The sequence below is a fragment of the Neovison vison genome, chromosome 13 (assembly GCF_020171115.1).
Source record: "Neovison vison isolate M4711 chromosome 13, ASM_NN_V1, whole genome shotgun sequence".
NCBI classification, from domain to species: Eukaryota; Metazoa; Chordata; class Mammalia; order Carnivora; family Mustelidae; genus Neogale; species Neogale vison.
The window spans coordinates 87,856,554-87,883,584 of NC_058103.1; positions in this window are offsets into that span (position 1 = coordinate 87,856,554).

The window sequence follows — 27,031 nt, forward strand, 5'->3', positions numbered from 1 at the left end:
CTATGCAGCCATCAAAAGAAACGAAATTTTGCCATTTGCGACAACATGGATGGAACTAGAGCGTATCATGCTTAGCGAAATAAGTCAAGTGGAGAAAGACAACTATCATATGATCTCCCTGATATGAGGAAGTAGTGGTGCAACATGGGGGCTTAAGTGGGTGGGAGAAGAATTCATGAAACAAGATGGGATAGGAAGGGAGACAAACCATAAGTGACTCTTAATCTCATGAAACAAACTGTGGGTTGCTGGGGGGAGGGGGGTTGGGAGAAGGGGGGTAGGGTTATGGACATTGGGGAGGGTATGTGCTTTTGGGTAAATTGGAAGGGGTGGTGAACCATGAGAAACTATGGACTCTGAAAAACAATCTGAGGGGTTTGAAGTGGCGGAGGGGTGGGAGGTTGGGGTACCAGGTGGTGGGTATTATAGAGGGCACGGCTTGCATGGAGCACTGGGTGTGGTGAAAAAATAATGAATACTGTTTTTCTGAAAATAAATAAATTGGAAAAAAAAGAGGGGAGGTGGCTGGGGGTGATGGGTGAAATAGATGAGAGGGATTAATGAGTGCACTTATGATGAGCACAGGGTGATGTATGGAAGTGTTGAATTGCCTTATTGTACATTTGAAACTAATATGACACTGTATGTTAACTGGAATTAAAATAGAAACTTTAAAAAAAAAAGAATGCACATGATGTGATGAGCACTGGGTGTTAAGTGCAACTAATGAATCACTGAACACTACAGCAAAAACTAATGATGTATTATGTGTTAGCTAATTGAATATAATAAAAAACTAATTATGTATTATATGTTAGCTACTGAATTCAAATTTTAAAAAGGAAAGGGAAGATGAGGATGCCTAATGACTAATCATTTGAAGAGACAGTACTGACTCTAGAACTGGGAGAAAATAAAGGAGGTTGTATAGTAAAATAAATTGAGTAGCACATCAGCAAGAGTGCCTGAATAAAGATATATGGGTGTTCTACTACAAAAAAAAAAAAAAAAAAAAAAAGATACTATATAACTTCCAAACTTCTAAAAAGAAAAAAAAAAAGAATTTTTGGAGAAAAAAATCTCAATCCAAAAAGTGACAGAGAGGAAAAAGATAGAAAGGCAGAAAGGGAAGGAGGGAGGAAGGGCAGAAGGGAAAAAGAAAGGAAGAGAGGGAAGAAAGAAAGAAAAAAAATTTTCTGAAATTCAGGCAAAGTTTTTTAGGACAATAGAACAATCCAGCTATATTTTATTTTTTTAATTTACTTTTTAATAAGAGACACGCGTAAGATAAAAAAAATTTTAAATGTTGAAAATAAAAAGAGGGAAACTCTATACGAGACAACTATCCACAAAGAGTGGATATTAATAACAAATAACATGGGATTTAAGACAAGAACATTTTGAAAGGCAAAGATGAGTGGCATCTGGGTGGCTCATTTGGTTAAGTCTCTGACTCTTGATTTGGGCTCAGGTCATGATCTAATGATCTCAGGGTTGTGGGTTGGAACACAGCAGGGGGCTCTGAGCTCAATGTGGAGCCTGCTTAAGACTCTCTCTCCCTCTATCTCTGCCCCTCCCCTTACTGCTTGCATGCATACATGAGGGCTCACTCTCTCTGAAAAAAAAATTCTTCAAAAAAATAAAAATAAAAAAAGGCAAAGATGATCCCTACGTAATTCCCTTGAAAGCGTTAGAATTCTAACATAGCCACCTCAGAACACAGCTTTAGACTATATAAAGAAAAAACTCTCAAAATATAAGGGGTATATTTATGGGTCTGTCATTTTGGTAAGAGATTTAAACCCCCCTTTTCTTCAGTAATCAATAAAGCAGACAAAATAAGTCAGAAAATGTGGTAGATATTAGTGCTGCTCACCAAAATTCTGGTTTTCCCCCTTCACAGTACATTATAGGAATACATTTTCCTGACTCCTTGAAATGAGGTATGGCTTTTTGGTCATGTGACTTGTTTTGGCCAAGGAAGTGTGCTTAGAAGTTAGAGTGCATTTTTTCCAGGCTATCGTGAGACACTGCAGAAGTTCTTTGTCCTGCTGTGGGCATCATGGAAGCACAGAGTTGGACCCTCTCTCAGCCTGATTCCTGAGTAGAGATCATGTAAACTTTAATTGTGAGGTGCTTTGTTACAACCTAACCGATCCTCACTGTTTATAGTAAGGATAGAAAAGAATTAAACAACATAATTAAAAAGATAAATCTAGCTATTTAGAACACATGGTCTCAAGCAGTTAGAAAATAGATATGCTTTTCAAGTAGACATGAAACATTTATAAAGCTCAAATCCATGCTAGATCACAAAGCAAGTCTCAAAAATTTCCAAAAGTCAATGTTGTGTAGACCACATGTTCTCACTACAGTACGATCAAGTCAAAAGTAAAAACCAAAAAGTTGACTGTAAGTTTAAATAATTCAGATGTCAAAAAACATAAAATAAAATATAGGGGATAAATGATTCCAATAGTTATTGGAGCCTTCTCGTAACACCCAAGACCTGCTTGTACCAGAAGAGGTAATACCATGAATTTAACCAGGAAGAATTCAAGCACACAGTCAGTTCAAGAGGAGGAAGTTCCTATTCGAGTCTCAACTGTTCCTTCATCTCCTCTTGGACAACTTCATAGGTTGCAGAAAGTTAGGGAAACAAAATATTTTCTCTAGATGCTGACAGGATTGTGCAAAAATTTGTTTTCCATGAATTCTTTTGCATTTTAACTTTTAAAGGACTATTAAAATTGTTTTTGAGTTTCAGACCACAAACCTTAAAATGCACATAAATAATACAATTAAGGAAGACACTGAAAGATAAATGGCAAACAATCTTAGAAAAGTATCCTCCCTCTGCTATACTGCCTCATCTCATCACATAGCTGCTCTAGGTCATATAAATTCCAGTGGAATATGGGCTTTCCAATTTTTCCATATTTAATCAATTAAGGAGTGAAATCCCAACATCTACATAATATTCCAACTATGAAAATTTATTACATTCAAGAAAGGACAAGATATTAGCAATATCATCTAAAAGATGACCAAGCCGCTCTGAGATTAGATGTACCAATCTTCTCATTTTATGACTTTACAATTCAGGATAGGCTTACCCCGAAATAAGGGTCTACTCTCAATCTCCAAAGACTGTTACACTTTGAGTTCATTTCCATTTATGGCAAAGCAATAAAATATGCAAGCCTATGGTTAGAGCAAGAAAAAAAAAATCCTAATTTTGGGAAGAATTTTCACCCAATTTACAGATCAGCTTTTGACCTAAATGAAGACAGGGTGAGATATTCATTAGGACTGAAAAGACATCAAATTGATATTGATGAGTCTGATGATAATACTTATGTTTGTGCTATTTTTTTCTGGCAAAATTAGAACAACAAAAAGTCCTTCATTACATTAGGACCACTTATAAAGTTTAATTCTGTACTCCATTAACAGCATTGAATTATATATATCTTCTTTTATTCAATTTCTGAAACATTTGGTATTTTGGCCAAGATCAACTCATTAAAGATACTCATTTCTCTATTGGTTTCAATGATAGTTAAATTCCCTGGCTCTCTTCCTATCTTTCTGTCTGTCTCTTTTCCCTCACCTCTCTTCCACACCCTACCCTCAGCCATTAAATGTTGGCATAATGTGAGGCTTTATAGTTTTCCATGAATCATCTCATTGGATCTCATACTTGAACTAATTCCAAGTCTTTTCCACTCTATATTTCTTTTATTTCCTTAGGCCCATATTTCTAATTGCCTTCTTAATGCTTCCATCAGGCCATCCCACAGATAACTTCAATTTACTGTGCAGAAGACAAATTATAATTTTGCCATTCACATCTATTTGCCTAAACTAGAAATCTTAGTTTTTTAAAAGTTTCACTTTTCTTCACCACTGACAAATAATTACCAAGAAAACCCAACTAAATATTCAACAATTCCTCTAATTACATGTGGTGCTTGAAATCCTCTTGAAATTCCAGTAAAAGTTCAGGTCTTTTTTCAAGAGCTAACAGCAAATGTGACAATTCTTTAAGTCTTTCTCAGTATCCCTCAATGGAATGAGTCATTTCTTATTTTGAATTTTCCTAGTTTTCTTTCAAATATCCTTCTTAATTGGTAAAATATGATTGCTGCACTTTAGGTATAATGGACATGTCAATCACTTCCCATACAGTTTAGGGTGTGAATATTTCTTATTTGTGTACCTCACACTAAACTCCTACTAAACACAATATAGTACCATGAAATGTTAGGTTTTCATTGAATATTTCCTAGGAGAAAAAGAGGAGTGCATGAATATTCTGCCTATCCCAAGCCCAGCTAGCAAATCCTATTCCTACTGAAAAAAACAGAAGACAACCCCGCAAAAGAGCTATCATGTGTACTACAAAAGTATTAAAATGAGAGTTGCTTTAAATGGGACTGGAGGAGATTATGCTGAGTGAAATAAGTCAAGCAGAGAAAGTCAATTATCATAGGGTTTCACTTATTTGTGGAACATAAAGGATAGCATGGAGGACATTAGGAGAAGGAAGGGAAAATGAAGGGGGGTGGAATCGGAGGAGGAGGTGAACCATGAGAGACTATGGATTCTGGGAAACAAACTCAGAGTTTTAGAGGGGAGGGGGGTGGAAGGGGTGAGCCCAGTATTAAGTAGTATTAAGGAGGGCATGGATTGAATGGAGCACTGAATGTTATATGTAAACAATGAATTTTGGAACACTACATCAAAAACTAATGTACTGTATGATGACTAACATAACACAATAAAAATAAATAAATAAATACATTTTTCATTTACTGTGGGCTCTAGAGTCCATAGAAGAGGCATTTTTAATAGAAGAAGCTCTTAGATAGTAATGAAGCAAAGCCAGCAGACACTAAACCAAACATATTCTCTTCCCCCACCTCTCTCTCTCTCTCTCTTTCTGGCCAATGCAAGAAAGACCCAACATCAAAGTTCAATATAACATATGTTTAGCATTTACTGTATACTAGGCATTAAGGGCAAAAAAGATGAATGAGACACTTTTCAAAGGAGTTATTTTTCTTTCGATTTACCAAAATTTTTTTCTCTTTAACTCAGAATGACTTGTTTCTAGCCAAGGAAATTTTAACATGGTATTGTTTGTTACTTGCAAGATAATTCTATTTTCATTGATAATGTCATTGGTTACTTGCAGTATAGTTGCATTTTCACAGGCTTGGAAGTGCCCTGGTACTGGGGGTAGGTGGATAGATGGATAAGGATAGAAATTGTGGGGATAATCCTGATAACCTCAGCATTGTTTCAAGATAGCATGGAGTGATATTTGCTTATTTCTCTAAAAGGGTCACAAATATTAAGCTTAGTTGACTTGAGTCCTTCTTTTGACTTGAGTATTTCCAATTTGTCCAGAAGAGGTAATTTACAAACTTTCTTCAATAACTCCTGAAGTGTGAGCACAGTAATCATTCCTATGATTCTAAATTGCATGCAGAATCAGAAAGAAAAATAATCCCTTTAAATGGACTGTTTAAATTTGCTCTTCACTTTCAGGATCTAATAACGTAGTAGACTTCCATCGCCTGTGTGAGCCGCAATGTACACGCTGTACTGTTTACCTCCAACAAGAAAAAAAACCCCAACCCTACTTTTTGACACATGCTATTTAACAATAATTGCTGGGGCTATTCATGTCTGAGTCTGAGAACTGGAATTTCCTGCATTATGGATATTTCATGTTGAAAATATTGGCTGGTTTGGCAGAATGAAAAATAGGTGGCTTTGGCTCTGTGGGAAATAAAACTCTCAATGGGTCCACTGTGACGTCCTGGAGGCTTGACTTCTAAGTTTGGTGAGTTGGACTGAATTCTGGAGGATGAATGTCTTTGGTAGACACCAGTACGTGTGCTAGAAGAGGTGGTTTTAAATTGGCTGTACATCACTTCATTTTTTGTGTGTGTGGCAGAAATGGAGAAGGAAAGGAGAACATCTAAACCATAAATACGACCCTGGTGGTCATATTAGTATTACCCAAGAAGGGAGAGTTATGTCCCGTGTCATGTCTATCGCTAAGCAACTAATTCATTCATTAAATGCTTGTGATGTGGTGGGGCTATGTGAAAGGATGAGGATACAGAATCCAGTAAGTCCTAGCCCTGTGCTCATGAACATGGACAGGATACTCTAATGAATTCAGTCTCAGCAAATCCTGTAATAGCCATCAAATTAGAAATTGCTCATGAAGGTGGGTGGCATTCCAAGTTTGAAGACAATTTCGCTTCTGAACTTACAGAATTTTGTGCTAACCTACCTTCTCCTCAATAGATATTTCAATCTAGGGTTGACCACATAATTTATCACCTAACCTGGGGTAGCTTTGAGAGTGAAAGGAAGAGGTACATATAATTGTGTAGCATGTATAAACCTGGAGATCACCTAGTTTATGTATGGGCACCCTATCTAAAACCAGAGATGTACCCTGAATCAATAATGTATATTACCCAATTTGGGACCCTCACCATGGAGGCACTCTATCCATTTTCCTTAATGAATGGCTAACAGAAGTGGTGTTAAATAGAAAGTTCGAAAGACATATTATCCATTCACTTTTCCACATATTTCAGGTTAATCATTGCCTGGTAATTGGGAAAGATCAGACATCACAGATGTAAGTCATATTAGCTGAGCCCCCAACAGAGTTATCTTCTTTAAGTTGTGCTTTACCATTCTGAGGGTGCATTAAATGTCTATACCAGAAAGAACACTGCAGCCATGTGAGTTTGCATCTGTGTTTATAATTAAAAATGTTGAAGATTTTTCCCATTGCGTTATTTAATGGCATGTAACAGTTCATGTGATTTCTCCTAGAATGCTTGCTCCCTTCCTAAGAACTAAGGAGCATTTTTCCATCAGATAAAGATTCATACAGGCTTCTCATTTGTCCTTTATGGCTGGCGCCCTATGTTTGGCCACAGGAATCCATCCCTGAGGTGAAACATTAGTATTCTACTAATTCTCACGTTTAGCTGTCTCTCTTTTCGTGATGTGGCACTGGCTTCTAAAGCAGTTTATTTTCCAAAGTTTTATCTTGTAATATTTAATATTTTCCAATTACCAAATAAAGTTTAAACTCTTTGGCCTGATGCTATTGGCCTATATATCTGACCCCAAATTCCTGGCCATTCTCACTTGCTAATAGCAGCTCTCTGTATTTTTTTTTTTTTAAGATTTTATTTATTTATTTGACAGAGAGTGAGATCACAAGTAGGCAGAGAGGCAGGCAGAGAGAGACGGGGAAGCAGACTCCCTGATTAGCAGGGAGCCCAATGCAGGGCTCAATTCCAGGACCCTGAGATCATGACCTGAGTCAAAGGCAGAGGCTTAACCCACTGAGCCACCCAGACACCCCTGTATTTTTTTCTCCATTTGAACTACTTGCTCTTCCCAGCACATGTCCCATATTTTTTTGCCTTTGTGCCTATTTAATATTTATGCTAGTCTCACTATTTGGGGACTTGAAGAAGGTACATTAATATCTGTAGTGTGGAGTACGGTAGGGAGTTTATGGGGAGGAGAATGAAGAGAGTGTTCACCAGAACACTTGAAACCCACTGACAGAGAAAATCTGAAACAGCCTGATCCCTTCTTCATTGTGCACACTCTGGCCTGGTGCCATTATCCTCTTCATGTGGGAAGACTTGTCCTAGAAAATTCACTTCTTGAAGGAGCAGAGACTCATTCTTAATTCTTTTTTCTGGAATGTGGGAGAAAATAAGTGGCATGGAGATAAACAAATCATGTGTTGGGCACAGGCCTGCTAATACCATCTGCTTCTCTTTGACTAGTTTTTCTAATCTCGTAGCATTTGCCATCCACCCCCAAACCTCCCAATCTCAAGGTCAAAACTCAGGGTCTATGCCCCAAGGAATAGGATCCCGGGAATTTACCTCATACTTATAATCCTACAGTCTTCTTGGGTGGGGAGGAAAAAATGGGAAACCCTGGGAGTTATTCCTCTATGTGACTGTGCATTCAGAGTCTAGATGTTTCTGTGAAGTCATGAAAGAAAAATGTAAAAAGAAGATGTGATATATGGGGTAATACTCACAAACCTTAATTTTTTCCATGGCCCCTTCTTTGTTTATTTCCTCCTTTTTTTTTTTTTTTGTACATTTTGTAGGATGGGCTCTTGGCTCTAGTTCAAGCACATTGCTGAGGAATGGTGGAAAGGGATTGTGGTTAGCTAGGTTATACGGAAAGACAACAAAGAAATTGAATACCCACCTTGGCAGTGGCCCAGATGCCTTCCAGTGGATCCTGCTTAGTTATAAGCACAAAAGACCCATGCACAAGGGCTTGAAAATGTGGTTAGGCCTATTTACTTTTCAACACAGGAGGAAATTGGAAACAGAACTCTGGCTTGCCATCGAAAGGCAATTTTAAGTTAATTAATCAAGTTAGGGAATCCAATGGCCAGGAAATGGTGGCAACAGAGTCAGTTTTGCACTTTGGGCCTTCAGGCAGGTCCTCAGATGATCCTAGTAATATGGCTGTTGCATAGTCTGGGGGTGAGGGTGGGGTGGGGGAGCTGTCTGCCATCTCAGCATACCTGGTTGCAGAAAGAATGCAAGCTTCCTACCTGTGTTTGTACGGTGCTGTCGCTGGTGGTTGGAAGATAATTTGTAAAGTTAGCGGCAGAGTGACAGCAGCAGCAGGGTGGAAATGCAGGATTTTTTTTCTCATTAACATATAATGTATTATTTGTTTTGGGGGTACCGGTCCATGATTCATCAGGCTTACACAATTCACAGTGCTCAACATAGCACATAGCCTCCCCGATGTCCATCACCCAACCACCCCATCCTTTCCACCCCACCTCTACTGCAGCAACCCTCAGTTTGTTTCCTGAGACCAAGAGTCTCTTGAGGTTTGTCTCCCTCCCTGGCTTCATCTTGTTTCATTTTCCCTTCCTTTCCCCTATGATCCTCTGTCTTCTTTCTCAAATTCCTCATATCAGGGAGATCATATGATAATTGTCTTTCTCTGATTGACTTATTTTGCTTAGCATAATACCCTCTAGTTCCACCCATGTCGTTGCAAATGGCAAGATTTCGGGTTTTTGATGGTTGATAATATTCCATTGTATATATGTGTGTGTGTATAAATATATATGTGTGTATATATGTATATATATATATACACACATATATATGCCACATAGTCTTTTTTTTTTAAAGATTTTATTTATTCATCAGAGAGAGAGAGGGAGAGAGAGCGAGCACAGGCAGACAGAATGGCAGGCAGAGGGAGAAGCAGGCTCCCTGCCGAGCAAGGAGCCCGATGTGGGACTCAAGGATGCTGGGATCATGACCTGAGCCGAAAGCAGCTGCTTAACCAACTGAGCCACCCAGGCATCCCAATGCCACATAGTCTTTATCCATTCATCTGTTGATGGACATCTAGGCTCTTTCCAGTTTGGCCAATGTGGACATTGCTAATGTAGGTGTGTTTATGGTGATGACAGCAGCTTGTAAGGGATAAGTGGTGAAGACTGGACATGTGATATAAGATGACAGTATACTACTATAAAGGGAGACAAATCCTAAAATAATCTTTCCATTAGTTGGCAAGTTCACTAGCAGAAGTTCGGTTTTGGGCCAACAAACTGCCTAGCATCAATAAATGAGTGAAAGACTCTTCTAACCCAACTCCTTGTCCTTTGCTATGGCCTGAATGTATGTCTCCGCCACCCCAATTCATATATTGAAATTCTGACTCCCACAGTGATGTTGTTGGGAGGTGGGGGGCATGTCTTTAAGGGTGATTAGGTTAGGAGGGTGGAAACTTCATTGGTGGGATTGGAATCTTGATAAGAGACCCCATAAACTAGGTGGGATTGGCACCTTTAAGAGAGAGCTGACAAGCTAGCTTGTCTCTTCCATCATTTAAGAAACCACAAGAAGGTACCACCATTAATCAAAGGCAGGCTGTCCCTAGACAGTGATGACAGTGAATCTGCCAGCACCTTGATCTTTCACTTCTCAGCCACCAGAGCTATGAGAAAGAAATTTCTGTTGTTTATAGTATGTATGTTCATATTATTTCATTATAGCAACTCTAATGGACGAAGACACCCTTGAACTACCTTTGTAAAGATACATGTTTGATAATATTCTTAAATATTATTAATCTATTCAAGATCTCTGTGAGAGAATATTCCACAACCAACTCAGTAACTTACATTTCTATTTTATTCTCAAAATAATTTTTTTTTGCATTTTAACCTGGATCCTATCTGCTATTGTCACAACCTTTATTTTGTTCTCTCCTTCATGAAGCACATCACCTTCTTCCATATAAAAATCCTTTCCTTAGAAAGTGAAAGGCCTTGTTGAGCCACTATTGTCTCTAAGCAGTGAGAAGACAAGATCACCAAACATAAAACAGTCACAAAACCACTTGAGACAAAGAGTGTAAATGAATGACATGTATGCAGTGTGTTGTAATAGAAAAGCAATAATGAAAATTATTTGCATGGCTATGTAGATCTTTCTTGGGCCAGCGTATTATTCCTACTTTTTTTTGTTGATACTCTGTTTCTAAATATATATATATATTTTTTTTCTTGTAACTTTTTAATTTGAAGACTCTTAAACTTTAGAGGAAGGAAGTCTTTTTTATCTTTTCTTTACACTGCTTCACATTTGCTTTTGCTTTTTTCTCTTTTTCTCTCCCACCCAACACACACTCTCTCTCCTTTTTTCTTTTTTCATTATCACTCCCTCAAGGAGACATTTTGACTTTTTTTTTCTAATCATGTACCCCTATGAAAATTTAAGACCACAGGTAAACTGTGTATCTGTTTATACCATTGTACTATCTAAGAATTTTCTGCCCTCCAAGAACCAGTGCTTACTCTCTTATATTCTGTACCATTTAAGAATAAGTTGGAGATATTGTGTATTTTTCCCCTGAATATTTCAGTATTTATTTCCTGAGAACAAAGACAGTCTTTCACATAAACAAAATATAAATGGAAAAATCTGGAAACTTAACACATGGACACAATATTAGAATAAAAAATCCATGGTCCATATTTAAAATCTCAATTATATCTTTAGGGACTAATTTTTCCAGCCTGTCCAGGGTTCAATTCAGGATTCTACATGGCATTTATGGTTGTGTCTCTTTAGTCACTCTTACTCAGGAATATTTCCTCAGTCATTCTTGACCTTGACTTTTTAAAAGAGTACCCAAGCTATTTTGGAGAATGTTCCTCAATTTGGGTTTTCTGATGTTTTGTCCAGCTTAGATTAAAAAGTTTTATTTTGTTGACCAGAGCGCCGTAGAAGTGATATGTCTTTCACAGGACAGCACATCGGGAGAAACATGATGTCAGTGTGACTCGGTCCTGGGATGTTAACTTGGATCATGTGCTTTAGATGGTGCCTGGCCAGTAACTGTAAAGTAACTCTTTTTTCTTTGTAATTAATAAGTAACTTGTGGGGAAAATGTTTCGATACCATGTACATGTCCTCTTTCTCATAAAACTTTCTCCCACTTAGTTTGAGCATCCACTAATGCTTTTTATTTGTTTCTTTTTAACCATCTCATTCCTTCCATAGTTCTTTCTTGGAAGTCTATGGTCAGGAAGAGGTTTTTCTTTACCCCATTAAATTCATTAAATTATGAATAAATAACAATATGAATAAATAATTCATTATTTTAAGTATGGACCTATGGATTCTAATTTTATTCATTGTGTCATAATCTGTCACTCTCACTTATTTTAGTGTTTAGTGTTCAGGTTGTGCCAAATTTGGCCTGTGGGATCTCCTTTAAGCTGGGTCTTGTGTCCTCTGATTTTCAATTTTGGTGTTTTTTTTTTTTAATTTTTGTTTATTTGACAGAGAGAGAGAGATCACAAGTAGGCAGAGAGAAGGGGGGAAGCAGGCTCCCTGCCGAGCAAAGAGCCCGATTTAGGGCTCCATCCCAGGACCCTGAGATCATGACCCGAGCTGAAGGCAGAGGCTTAACCCACTGAGCCACCCAGGCGCCCCTGATTCTCAATTTTGAATAGTAGTCATTGGTTTTAGTATCTGAGATAGCTTTTTAACACATATTCCCTCTGGTTGAATTCCAGCATGGTGGGAGATCAGACAAAGAGGCACTGCATTTATCATCGGTAGAAAGGGCTCTGTGATTGGCAAGTGTCTGAACTTGAACTATTGAACCTCAGTTTTCTTGTTTGTAAAATGCAGCTAATAATAGTGTCCCAACTATTAACTGGGTTTTTGTGGGGTAGCAAATAAAATATTGCATAAGAAATGCTAGACAAGCTGTAAAGTTTCAATTCTATGTAAGATCATTATTAATATTATAATGCTTTTATAATGATAATGATATAAACCTTATGTTAGCAACAGAATACTTTGGAAGATGCCATGAGCAATGGCCCAGAAACAGGAACACTTTTGATAAATGGTAAGGATCTGCATATTAGAATAAAGTCTTTCAGTCCAACTCCATCTTCCAGGGTACTTCATATGTGTTATTTTCATTCCTTTGATGAAATCCCAAATCACGAGGCATGGCATTGTCTTTGCAGAGTGTTATTCTTTCAGTGATTCCCTGTCATTTATACATCGGCACCCGCCTGACGTGCGATTCATTAGAAAGGCATTCTTGCACACAGGCTAGATCAGTCTAATTTATCTAGTAATGTCTGGAAGGTCCACGAGACTGCAGTGCAAATTGGGCTGGTCAAAGGATACTTCCCTGAGAAGAGAAATTTTTTGTTCTCAGTGTGGTCTTTATTGTCTAGTCTCAGAAAATCTCTAGAATTTTTGCAGCTCTGGGGAAGAGACATTTCTTCTTAAAACTTAAGCTTTTTTAAAAGAGTCTTAGGCTAACTTATTATCCAATAAATAAAACTGTTATTTACTTGGGTGAAAGCATTTACACAATGATCAGGGAAAAGGGATCTGAAATCTTCCCCTATTGGGGTGGAGGGGAAGGTCCTAGTAGGACTGAGAATTTGTTTCATATCATCTGAGTTGAACTTTAATTTTTAGACAAACCTGAAGATCCAGGGGGAAAAGGCCTTGCTACAGGCCAGGCTTATTGGCTGTCAGGTCAGTGTGCTGCTGGATGTCCAAGTTCTGGGCTCAAGTTGGGGAGGTCTGAGTCCTATTTACATCAGGCTGTCATTTTCACAATTTGCCTAAACCCAGGAATTAGTTGTGCAAATACTTTGAAACTATGTATTAAAGAAGTTAAAATAGGAGAAAAACAAACAACATTCCCAGGCTGGAAAAGACTCCTGTTCTCGGACCTGTCCACACCAATGCCTCACCAATTACCCTCACCAATGCTCTGTGCTAGTTTCTCAGGGAGAGAGGCAATGGTAATCAGGCCAGGACTGTGGTGGGGTTTCTCAGTCTTAATAATCATGTCAAAGGAGCAGCCACTGTCCATCTAAGGCCGGTGAGAAGTACCTAGACATGTCAGACACAGTCTTATCCTTCAAAGAGCTTTTCATCCCTTCTCCTCCTTAACCTACCTTTGATTAGGCCTGACCTAGATAGTTTTAGTCTAGGACCTTTTGAATCTATGCAATAAGTCTCCAACGTTGGGAAATTTCCTGCTCCATCTTGAGGATGCTTTAAGAAAATATTTCTATTCTTCAGGCACTTACTATTTATTGTTCAGGATTGGGAACGTATGAGAAGTAGTCTCTGGCAAATTGGAGAAAGGAACTCTTGACCTTCCGAGTCAGTTTCTCTCTCTGATACTTCAAAGTATAAAGTAAGTTAAAAAAACAACAGCTACAACAATTTGTAATCTCCTCCCACTATGGCTGGAGTCGGTTTCCCCATACTTGAAATTTGGGTTGTATTTGTTTTCCCTAATAGGATTGTAAGCGACCTGATGCAAAGCTCTTGTAAAGAGCTCGCACACTGAACCTTATTCTCTTGCTGTTTTGGGAACCCTGTACCACCACCACGTAAGCCAGTTGAGGCTGGTCGGCTGAATGGGAGAGATGAGTGGCAAAGTGACCCCATTGCTCCAGCCAGCTGCGCGCCAGAAACAGACACCCAGCTGACTGGCAGCTAACTGCAAGGCATAGATTACTAGAGCTGAGGCTAGCTGAGGAACTGCTCAGTGGATCCCAACCTGAATTGCCAGCTCCTAAGAATGGTATGCTGGAAATAATGATTATTGTTTCAATTTTTTTTAGCTAAAAAAATTATTTTATTTTATTTTTATTTAACTTATATTTTATAAATTATAATTTTAAATTATATTTTATATTAATTATATTATTATAATTATATTATATTATAATTTTAATTTAAAAATTTATGTAATTTTTAAAAATTCTAACTTTTTTAACTTTTAATTTTTACTCAAAAGCTGCAAGTATAATAAAGTCTGGTGCACCCTTCACTTAGCTTTCCCTAAAGGCTACATCGTATATAGCTGCAGTACAATATCAAAAGCAGGAAATGGACATAGATACATGACTGCTAACTGGCCTAAACTTACACCATTTTTACCATGTTTTTTAAAAATCTGCATTCATTTATATGTGTGTGAATGTGCATATGTAGTTCTTTGAAACTTTATCGCAAGTAAATTCATGTAATCCTCACCATGTCCATAGAAGGACTTCTTGCTCCCTCTTTGTATTTGTACCCACTCACCTCCACTCCTGTCTGTGTCCCCTGGCAAACACTAATCTGTTTTGTATTTCTATAGTTTTGTCATTTCAAGAATGTTATGCAAATCAATCATGCACTATGTATCCCTTTGAGGTCTATCCAAGTTGTGAATCAGGAGTTCCTTCCTCTTTATTATTAAGTAGTATTCCATTGTTTGTGTGTACCAAGTTTGTTCTAGAAACTGGCTCTTTGATGGATATATGGTTTGTAAATATTTCCCTCAGTCTTTAGCTTATTTTCTTAACAGAATCTTTTATAGTACAAATGATTTAATTTTAATGACATCCCATTTATGAATTTTTCTTTTATGTATTGTGTTTTTGATGTTATATGTAGGAATTATTTACCTAGTCCTAGCTTTTGAAGATTTTATTGTTTTCCTCAAAAAGACTTACAGTTTTATGTTTTTCATTTAAATCTATGATCCATTTTGAATTAATTTTTGAGTTAATTTTTAGCTTAAATAGGTCCCAGCACTTTGTTGGAACAATACCCAGCCTTCATTGACCTGCTTTTGCACGACTGTAAAAAAAAGTTAAACATGGGAAATCATTTGAAAGAAAATCAATCAAATTTCGTAGTTCTCTATATTAAATTGATCTACATTTCTGTTGATTTGCCAGTAGCACACAGCTATTATTAAGCTAGGTAACTATTAAAGATTACTTACTATGTCTGTGCAGTTTTAAAATCAGGTACAATGATTTTTTCTATGTAATTTTTTTTCTTTTCACATAAAATTTAGAGTAAGTTTGTTTTTTTTTTTTTGCCTACAAAAAATCTGGCTGGAATTTTGATAGGAAGTGCATTAAACCTATAATATAATTTTGGGAGAATTGATCTCTTCACTACAATCAGTCTTCTAGTCCATGATCATGGTGTATCTTTCCATTTGTTTAGATCTTCGATTTTTTTCATCAGAATTTTATAAATTTCAGCTTATAGAGTCTGTACATGTTTTATTAGATAAGTTACTCACTGTAATGACAATTTTCATGAGAAAATGGATAACAACTATCAAAAGCAGGCAATTGATATTGGTACAGTGTGGTCTTGACCAAGATTACATCCAAACATGGCTTAGCTCTATGGGCCCATATACTTCAGTCTCACAGCCAGTAAATCAGAAGGAAAAGTGAAAACACCTGTAAATCACAAAGGGTGTGGTGATGGAGAACAGGGGTCCTACCACTGTTGAAAGCATAAACTTAGAATTACAAGGCTTACCTCAGACTTCCAGAAAGAAGGTAGGATTTTATTTCTGAAACCAAGATTAGTCTAGAACTTTCCAACTATAAAGTCTGTATATTAACTCTTACATTTAGATTTCTCAAGTTGCTAAAATGAACACATATATAATCTAGGCTCTTAATGGAGTAGGATGATAAAAACTTGTGTTTATATACTCTGAGTCTGGATGGAGCTGCCTTCATGTTTGTGACTATCTGCACAAGAAACACTTGACTGGGACTGTTACTCCTATGATGACAGGTTAGCGCTCATGATAAATCATAGTTTTCCTCGTCATGTTAATCTATCTGCTCTCTCACCTATGTTAGTTGCCCTGTTCCTCATTTCTAAAAAGAGAAAAAAAACCAAAAATTTACATTTGTTTATTTTTATTTTTGATAAATACTGTCACATTAAAATATAAAAGGATAAGATCCAATGATTCAGAACAAACAGAAACCTATTGGGGTGGGGAACAGAGGCTAAAGGGAATTGGCTCATAAGAAACAGATACTACATACAAACAGTGGAGGTTGAGCCTCAAAGATCATTTGATGGAGACTTTGCATTTCTCACAAAAGGCAGAATATCTGAGCTAGGCTTCCCAGAAAAAGTTGAGATCAGTGTTTACAGCTCATGGAAGTCAGTGGACCTCTACAAATTCTACTAACTACTGCTCCATCCTGATTGCCTGTGATTCTGGGCTTCAGAATAGACATCTGGGTGAGAACCAGGCCCTGCTGCTTCCAACCGTAGCCCTCAGTGTAACACTACCAGTCGTGGCTGGACATAAGGTCAATGCACTGTGATGCACATCTAGAATGCCAGGGTAAGTTAACCAACACTAAAACCACTGGACAGGTAGGGGATTCCACCAGAAAAAGCTCCAAAGCAAGATAAGCTTCCAAAGAAAAACTACAAGATACACAAGGAAAATTTCTGTCATGAGGATAGCTATACCCAATAGTCTATATAGAGTCTACACATGAGGAAACAGTGTTCTGTATCATCGACAGATTTTACACATAAGGAAGTAAAAGTAATGCTGTGATATAAAAATATGTTAAAATAAGTACTTTGGAATCATCAAGTAAGTCAAAGAGGGAATGAGAACAAAGGAGCATTAATCAAAACCAGCAAGGTATTATAAAGATTATTCTGGAAACCTTGAAAATGGAAATTGTACTCATTGAAATCAATGCTGTAGCTGATAAGGAAAGCTGTAAACTAGATATCTGGGTCAAAACTGGAATGAGGCAAGGGAAGAAGTATGTTGGGGGTGAGGTAGCACCCCGCTTCAGACACAATTTAAGGAGGCACACACCGTCAGGTGCAGACCTTGAACTTGTGTAAGACTGAGAGTGAGTGCTTCCTTTAATGGTGTGTCTTAGGCACTATGCTTGCCTCACCCTTGTTCTGGTTCTGGTAGACATTCCGAAGAGCATGTTAAGAGTTAGAAGATACAACTGAAGGAATGCCTGGAAGGCAGGTAAAGAGATTTACAAAATGAAAAGTTGAGAGACTGGAGGAAAGCACACACTGCCCACCCACCCAAATACCTTAAGAATTCCAGAAAGAGAGAATAAGGAGGAGAGGAAGGAAGAAATATTAATTTAAATAACTTGAAAATTTTTCAAAATTGAAGATAGTCATCTTTTAGTTGAAATAGTCTTGTCTTTATAAGTGAGATTTTAAACCATTTCTTATTCATTGCTGAAAATGTGAAGGGCGCAAATTACACCTTGTCCCCTGAGCCAGGCCAGTTTCATGGGGTTGGGAAAAGTGTATTGGATCTCAGGACATCGGCACGTTAGGACTGTGGATGGCATGGAGAGATGACGTCCTCGCTTTTACGCATCTGACTGGTAAACATTCCAAAGACCATTTCCAGTATACATTTGCTTCCAAGTAGCTGTGGCTCAGCAGGACCTTGACTGTCTCATCACTCACTGAGGGACAGGAAAGTTATGTTTGTAACCAGTAGTTTGGAGTTAAGCAGGATGTTTGTTTGAGAACCACTTCCACTACAGGTCTTCCTTCCTCGCTGCCGCAGATGAAATGTTTTCAGCCCCCTGTGCCTCTGTCATCCTCTATCTCCAATGCCAAGGGAGATACATTTTGCTTATTAGACTGCAACACGGACTGTAGAAATTGCTTGGTAGGAAGAGTATGGTTTTAATCCTTCAAGCTGTTTGCTTTTCTTCGCTCCTTATCACAACTAAATACGCAGGTAAGGCAGAAAGCCTGACCATTTTGGCCCAGTCAATGCCCAATTAAAGAAAAAGATGGGTCATTTCTTATTTCTGGGCTCACATTAGCCCTCATGGCAATTTAGGTCTAGTAATGAGTGCAATGTTTACTTCCCCTTTTTAACAGGTTCTTTACCACATGGGTGGTAAGGTAAACAGAGGCTCAAGTCATGAAGAAACTTGAGGCAGGAGGAAATCCTTAGCCTATAGGAGAGGGAGAATTTTGAATAAATAATTTGAGTTAGCCTTGCAAGGCTCTTTGTTTATTTCAAGGTAATTAAAATGTTCTGGGTTTGGAGGAGAAATGATGCTTTGGGAATTACTCATTTGATGTTTTTAAATTAGGGTTTTGGCATCTCTTTCCAGGACTGAGTAATTTCTTTTGTGGTGTCTGTGTGCAGATAACACAACAATCAAAATAACCCAGCGCCTTCAGTCGAAACGTGCCTGGGAAGAACTGACGAAGGTCACATTGTAAATTGGGGCTCAGCAGATGCTAAATCAGAAATTTTACATGGAAAACATTGAGTTGAGATCAGGACACTGAAGGATTGTATCAATAGGTATGTGCATGTGTATGTGTATGGGTTTACATGAGAGAAAGACAAAGGGATACAGAGAGACAGATTAAGAAGCAGAGACAAAGCAATGGAGAGACCAAAAGACTGAGAGACAGACAAAAACATAACTCTTGAGCATTCAATTATAAATCGGGAAACTCAACTTGGTGAGATAATATTTGCATAGCCATCACGAAAGCACAAACATGAAGAGTAGTCACCATGTACCAGGTGTACCATAGGATGTAAAACATTTACAAGGCCTGGCCCCTTTCTAGGCAGGAGGAACAGAAAGTAAGTTTGTCTGTAGTGTGTAATATGCTAGCATGGGATTGAAGAGGAACACACTGTAGGGTCAGGTGAGATCAGTTGACGTTCCAGGTAGATCCCAAGGTCTTGCTGGTTTGGTCCAGGGTGCTCGTTGTGCCAGGCTTTGGTGAATATTATCTTGATGCAGTGTGGTGTGGTCCAAGGAGCCTCAAAATAGAGAGAAACATCTATCTAAATGTTGGTCTTCCTCGCTTGTGCCATATCCAATAGAAAGCAGATGGTATGCCAACTAAAGAATACATTCATTTTGGACTCATTTAATACAGTAATCATATTTAAATTAGGATTGAGCTTTTTTTTACATTCTACAAATTGCTTTCACCTTTAGGATCTGGTGGCTGCATCTTTAAGACAAGTCTGTGCTGGGAAGATGTTATTGGTTCACAGGCGAAGAAGCTGAAGTACAGAGATGTTGAAATACTTGCCCAAGGTTACAGAGCTGGGAAATGGCCAAGCAGGGCTTGGATTCAAGTTCATTATCCTTTCTTCATTCTCTGTATCTAATTGCCTGCTATATGAAATGCTATTTAGGATTCTGCATTTGGTTTAATTTCCTATCACAACTCTGTTAACAAAAGAATGCTAGAGTCCAGGCTGATAGAAAAAAAAAAAATCCCATATCTAAATTCTCTGCTTGAAGTAGAGATTTTTTTAATTTTTTTTTATTTTTTTTTGGTCATGACTTTTACAGAGGGCCAAGAGGTTTGGTGACCTTATGTGTTAAAAATCATTGCTACATTAATCATTTTGACATAATAGATTTTAGGAAGGCTTTTCTGAGTTCCACTTAAGATAGTTTCTTACTAGTGTTGAGTGAACTGGTTTGACTTTCTGTCAAACTCCTTCTAACCAGGAGCAGCATGACCAGTTCCCTAGCCAAACACAGAGCGGGAAGGCTGGGTTTGTCTTGTCTCTGGCTTGTTTCTGTAGCTGGAAGAAAATGTCTCAGAAAATAATGGGAGCAGAGCATACCACATCATCCCCCCTCAAGAAGACTAGTTTGAGAACTAGAGCCTCATTCCATTTGAAACTTTCATTGTCATGACCACAACTTTTCCCCTTGAGACTCAGATACAGGTTTGGGGGTCAGGAAATTTAAGGGAGACAGTCCCTTTCAGCTTGGGCCTCCATGACATGTTTTAAAAATGGAAATAGTAGAGAAAAGCTAAATAGGCGATTTAAGATAATGTTGGCCTCTTGTTTGGCATTGCAAATTACATTTCCCATATGTTTTTCCCATGCGTGGCTGTTTCATACTGATGGATATTGACAATAAAGGAGATAAGATAAGTGTTTTACTCTTCCATTCAGTTGTATATTCTTGGATCAATGGCTCCCAAAGAAACAATCAGGACTATTTGGATTTCCTGTAGAAAAAGCTTTGGCAGAACCACCCACTAACCTTGGCATTCATATCCCCCCAAATTGTTGTGCTTACCACTAGATACTTCTTAGAAAATGAAGTTTCAGAAGATGGGCCCATTCCATATATCTTAGGAATCTGAATCCATATTCTTAAGAGGGCCATGTGAATGTTAAGGCACCTTGGGCCTGTGTTGCCAGAAAGCTGAATATGGAGGCCTAAGTTCATGCTTTTCAATTCAGTATCAGTTGTGTATCTGGGTCTCTGGGAGGTGATTTGACATTTTATTTTCTTATAGGTGTTTAGGATGGCCTTATGGCCTCCATTGCACAGATGGAGGACTGGAGACTCAGAGACGTGTCCCTGGTGACCGCTTACATGAGGCAGGATTCCTTCAGATACAAAGCCTTCACAGGCTCTGTTACAACCATGCAGGCACATAACTAAGGGGACTTCATGCGACTGCTGCCAAATGAACTCTAGGTCACTAGGGAACGTTCGCTTCTTCCAACATTGTTTTCCTAGAAGACTGGAGAAGAAGCATTCCTAGAATGCAAACATCATGGCTTTGCTTTTCCCAAAAGCAGGCTTCTGTTGCAAGACCCAGCAGAAAGGTGTATAGGTCTTCCCCTTTCTTCTCTGGGAGGAATTTAAATCATTACAAAGTCTGATCTAAAATACTCCCCAAGGTGTAATTTTAGGGGGAAAGTGGAATTGGTAGGTTATCTGACTGATTTATCCACGTGGAAAACTGAATTGGGAGGCATTTTACAGAGCTATTCAGGGTGTGGAAAGACTTAGGCTGTGATTTCGATGCCCAAAGAAGGAGAAAAAAGAGTCAACTCAGGGGGAAAAAAGTCTAAGAAACAAAAAAGCGATCATGTCTAATGTTGCTTGGCTACACAGTGTATGCACGGTCGTGACCGTGAGGAGGTTCTACTGGGAAGATGGTGGGAAGTTGTGCATAGTGATGGAGATAGGGAGGCAATGTCACCACTTCCATCCTCAAAGTCTTTGGACCGTGAGTGCACATTCTGGGTCACATGTCACCCCCAAAGAGCAAACCCTCAGTCTCTAGGTGGCTCAGGTGAATTAGCCTTATTATGTTTTTTTTTTAATGCTTGTTCATACAATCCTTATAAAAGGACCTATAATTTTCAGTCTGTATTCTGAAACCAGAAAAATGCCTTTGGTATAATTCCTCCACATCTTCAGTTTTAGAGAACTAACCAAGGAGATCTTGCTGGAAGACCTTTTGTTTTGTTATAAAAGAATATCAGACCTTTAACTGTTGGCACGGATAGAAATTTTAGGTCCACTTTTTGAGATGAAGATTTGAATCATGAGGCAATGAGCCTTGAGTTGCCAAATAGATTGTCTCTCTGTCGGCAGGTCACTTCTTCCTTCCAGGTCTCAGATTCCTCGTCTGAGGAACGAAGGAGTGGAACCAAAAAAACATTTTTATAGCTCCTTCTGGTACCACAAGTTTTGACGGTAGGAAAAGAAATCCCTCTGTTTCTGCAGGCCCGGTTCTCTGACCACATTACTGATGGTGGTCTCTCAGGCCCCCAGGGAATCCTCACTTTGGTTCAGGGGTGGGCCTGCCTCTCTGTGGGAGAACATTCCAGGCCTGGCCATTCCCAGCCCAATGAAGACAGGAATTCCTTAGCAGACCTCTGAGGGCAAGGGTACCCAAGAAGTGGGGCTGGGCTTATACCACAGATTTTGAGTAGTGTTGTGGGAAGGATGCTTGCATCCTGACAGGCCGACTTCAGTAGCACTTTTCTGGGGAAACAGTCTCTGTGGTTAACAGGAAAAACAGGCTAATAGTATTGTATCATGTTCACACTCGGCCCTCCATCTGGACAGTTGAGTAGTCTGACTTACAGAAAATGTGTTTACTGGAAAAAAGCCATTTAAAGAGTTTCTTGGAGCCAGAGTTAAACATAAAATGGGAAAAGGCAAATCCTTTTAGAATTCCGTTGTCAAGTCAGGGTCCATCTATTGCCCCTGGGGATGTATCTGCCTACCAAAGCCTGATGGCCCGCCTCCCATGCACAGCTAGAAGTGGCAGTGTGGTTGGTGGGTGTCTACACTCTGGTGCTGGGCTGAGCCCAAGCCCTCTAGCCTCTTATTTGTGGAGCTCCATAGCTAAGTTTAGGATACTTGCAGAAGGGAGGGCTGGCTCCCTCTGGCCCTGAGACCTGAGACTGGGAACCAGGAGCCCTCTTGGTGGGGGGCATCGCCTTGTCCCTGATGCTTGCAGGCTAGCAGTCTGGTTTGTAGTGTCATCTACAGTGATGGGAGAAGACAGGTGGGAGCTTGAGAGACGATGGTGAGGGCGGGGGAGGGGAGGGACACTCTCACCCACTGTTCTGGGACCAGCTGCTCTGCCTGAGGCCTCTGTTTAATATTCTTCTCTCTTCCCCATCCGTCCTCATTTCCTTCCTCCTTCTCTTTGTGCTTCACCAAAAAATGTACGTAGGCTAGAATAGAAGCTTTAGGAAGATACTATGATGTCTTTCACAGTCTTCTCTGAATCCTTGCTTCCTTGTGCTGTTTAGCATGTTGGTAGATGGTCAATGAAGGTCCACAGAATTAGTGGATACGTGAAATGTGTTTCTTCTACCAGAGTCTGAATTTTTTCACAGCTTGTGACTTCTGCTTCCGAGGCTGGGGTAGGGGGATCTGGCTGGACCTGGGATGATCACTTTTTAAATTGTAAAACTAAAAAAAAAAAAAAATTGTAAGGTTTTTTTTTTGGGGGACGCACTTAAAATTTATTTATTTATTTAAATTGAGATAAATTTGACATATAACATTGTCTTTTTAGGTGTACAACTTAGTGATTTGATATACATATGTGTGATGAAATGATCATGACAATAAGTCTTGTGAGTATCTACCATTGTACATAGTTGTGAAATTTTTGTATGTGTGATGAGAACTCTTTTACGGTCTACTCTCTAAGGTACCTTCAAATATATAAACCAGTATTATTAACTATAGTCATCACACTGTACATTATATCCCAGGACTTATGTATCTTGTAATTAGTTATGCCTCTTGACCAGCTTCACCTATTTTTGCCCACTGCCTACTCCATGCATCTGGCAACTGCCAATCTGTTCTCTCTCTGAATTTGATTTTTCTTAGATTTCTTATGGAAGTGAGATCATATACTTGTATTTGTCTTTCTATCTCCATGTTAACTATATTTAAGCATATAATTTGGTGGCATTAATTACATTTGCACTGTTGTGCAGTCATCACCAGACATGGGATTTTTGCAGCCAGATGTGGGTGTGGGAGATGCCAGGAGGAAAGGAAAATAAGGGTATAGCATCAAAGACAGCTTTGGGAATTAAGGAAGAAATGAAAACTCAAAAGATCAAGTCTACAGAGGTAGGTGGGACATAAGAAAATCTAGATCTCTATGAAAGGGGCTTAAAGTGAGCTCAGAGAGCACTTGGGTTCCAGTGAGAACCAGAGGGGCAAACATGGGGAGCTTCCTGTGGCTGGGTTCATCAGTGGAGGTGTTGGGCTGCTGAAGAAATCAGGACCCTGGCAACCATGTCTTCCTAGTCTCTCCGTACCTAAGAATATCCCATAGAGTTCAGCACACAAGAAGGCATGTAATGAAAATTTTAAATGAAATTGAACTTGTTGCTTATGGTAACGGGGTGACATATTCAGGATGGGCTAGACATTCAGCATGTGGCTATTGCCCCCTTGGGCCCTAAGTAAAGGATGTTTAAAATGCTTGGTTGCCTCTACCTTCTGCTTTCAGTCACCTCAAAAGCTGTGGCTGTATTATTCCTAAAGGGCTGTTTCAGCCTCCCCCTCCACAGAGAGTAACAATGTAGAAAAAAATTGAAAGGCCATTGAAGACAAGAAACCAGGTTTGCCAAATGCCCAATTTCTACCCACGGAGCAGGTCAGCTGGAGGAAGCAGGAAACACGTGAATGCTTGTGTCCTTTCCCTAACCTCTGGCAAATCTGACAGTCTGTGAACCTCCTTGCCCTCTTCCCCCCAGCCATCCTTCTGGACTTGGGTATTGCAGGAGCCCTGCTAAACCAAGGTCCTCTTTGTAGTCTTTGACAGCTTTGACTTTGCCATATGACTCCATTCACATCAGTGATGACTTGGACTTGCTTGCCAAAACCTGAGCCCGGAAAGAGAATGTTCTTTCACGGACCCTGGGAGCACAGAGGGGCCAGTGAACACTCCTGGGGTGGGGGGGCGGGTAGGGAGGGCAACGGCAATCATTTTTCCCCCACTCCCTGTGGAAAAGCTGCCACAGACAGGTGCAGATTCAAGGCCCTCCAAATGAGAGGGAAGGGGGTACATTTCAGGCAGTAGACCCTGGAGAGAATGGGAATTAGTATGGGTGTCAGAAGGCTGGGAGGAAATGAGTCTGGGGAATGCAGAAAAACAGGTGGCAAGATAGGGAAAAATAGGATGAAATAGACAAATTTGGGCCAAATTATGAGGGATGATGAGGGCAAAGCAGAGCTGTAGAGGTTCTATGCAACAAGTTATGGGGAGGCACTGAGTTTTTGAGAATCTATCCAACAAATTTTCTTGGACGCTATTATACTTCAGATACTAAAGTAGGCTCTGGGGATACAGTGGTAGGGGTTCGTATCCTGAAAGAGTCTACAGTTTAGAGTGGGAGGCAGGTCAGCAGTTGGCCATTATAATGCAGTAGCTACATGAAATGACAGGTTAAAAGCTTATATAAAGATACAAACAGATTGGATGGAGTGAACTTAGAGTTGTGGAGGCCTGATATGGAGCTCCTGCAATAAATGAATATGTAAGTTATCTTGAGTGCATGGTGGTGGAAATAGGAAGGAATGGACAGAAGGAAAATGTATGTCTAAGGAGAGCTAGTAGCCACAACACAGATTGGCGCTAGTTTGCATTCAATAGAATATATGAACAAATGCATGAACTTTGTGACTCTGCATTTTTTAAAAAAGATGTTATTTATTTATTTGACAGACAGAGATCACAAGTAGGCAGAGAGGCAGGCAGAGAGAGAGGGGGAAGCAGGCTCCCTGCTGAGCAGAGAGCCCAATGTGGGGCTCGATCCCAGGACCCTGGGATCATGACCTGAGCCGAAGGCAGAGGCTTTAACCCACTGAGCCACCCAGGCACCCCTGTGATTCTGCATTTTTAAGAAGATGGCAGAAAAGCTGGCTGTCTGATTTTGAACTTAGGTGACAGAATGGAGATACCGGTGACAGAACAAAAGAGCTGGGGAGAAAGGAAGGAGGCAGAGTGATAGGACAGGAAGGGAAAGGAAGATGTTTACATTTGGCTTAAGACATGTTGAGTTTAAGATGACGGCAGAACATCCCATAGCAAATGTCTAGTTTGTAGTCAGAGGATAAAGCAAGCAAAGAAACAAACAAGCCTTGGAAAGAAGTACTGAAGAATGCATGTCAGAACAGGCTTGGAGATACTCGTTCTGAGTAATTAGTCGAGGAATAATAATGGAGTACCTCAGATTGAGTTCTCTGGCAAAGAAAAATAAAACTATAACGAGGAGCAGAGAGTTAAGGATCATGACTTAGAAATTACTCACACGTTTCTCCTAATGAATGAGGTCTGGGGTCAGTCTTGAGTTTGACTTCTAGGTCCCATGTGTCTGGGGGAACTCTTCCAAGTACAGCCTCTCCCCTCCGTCTTTTATGGCTGCCTTCTCGCTGGGGCTGCTGTCAACACAGGCTTCATGTGAGCAGCTGAACCTCAGCTTGTGTCTTCTAGCCTCTTTGCAGCAGCTGGACCCGGTCCCAGGGTCACTTAGCTCTATGTAGGATCCGAATTTAAATTAAGTTGAAATTCTGTCTCCACAAATGGTCTCTGACCTTGCCTATCCTGGAGACTTGTATTTCACCACTACCTAGAGACTTCTGCTGTTTTTCTTTTCACTTCAGACCGCGTGACCTGAGCCTAGAAGCTGGGACCCAGAGATCTGATCTTTCTGCCTTGGGACATCCTGGCCCTTGCCCCATTGATGGTAACATCCCCAACTCTGACCTGTCTTGCATTTATCTTCTGCCTCTTTCCCCAGTAGCCCTCAATTAAAATGCTGGCATCCCTCCATGGCTGGGGCAAAATGGGGAACACATAAATTCTTGCCATGACCTTCCTCTGGTCTTTGAGAGAACTGAGTCCTAACTGGGATTCCAGGAGTCTGTCTGGATTAGTTTACCTCTGTTTGTTTTCTGTAGTCATCTCAGCAAGTTTTGAGGCAAACTCCCTTTCTTTGATGTCCCCACATATCCTGGAACTAGTACAAGGAAGCCTTGACAAAATTGCTTGTGACAGTTGGAAAATTCATGAATGCCTGTTGAAAATGACCTGGGAGCTTAACTATTCTAATTTGAAATCTAATTTCGAAGTTCAACCATTCTAAAAGAATTAGTGTCCCAGAATGGAAACAAAGGGAATCATCATGAAAACTAAGAAGTATTACAATTGAGATTTTTGAGAAAGAAGGTGTGATACACGTTTTTTATTAGTTGTGAAGTTTTCCAAATGTTCCAGTCATTAACAGTCTG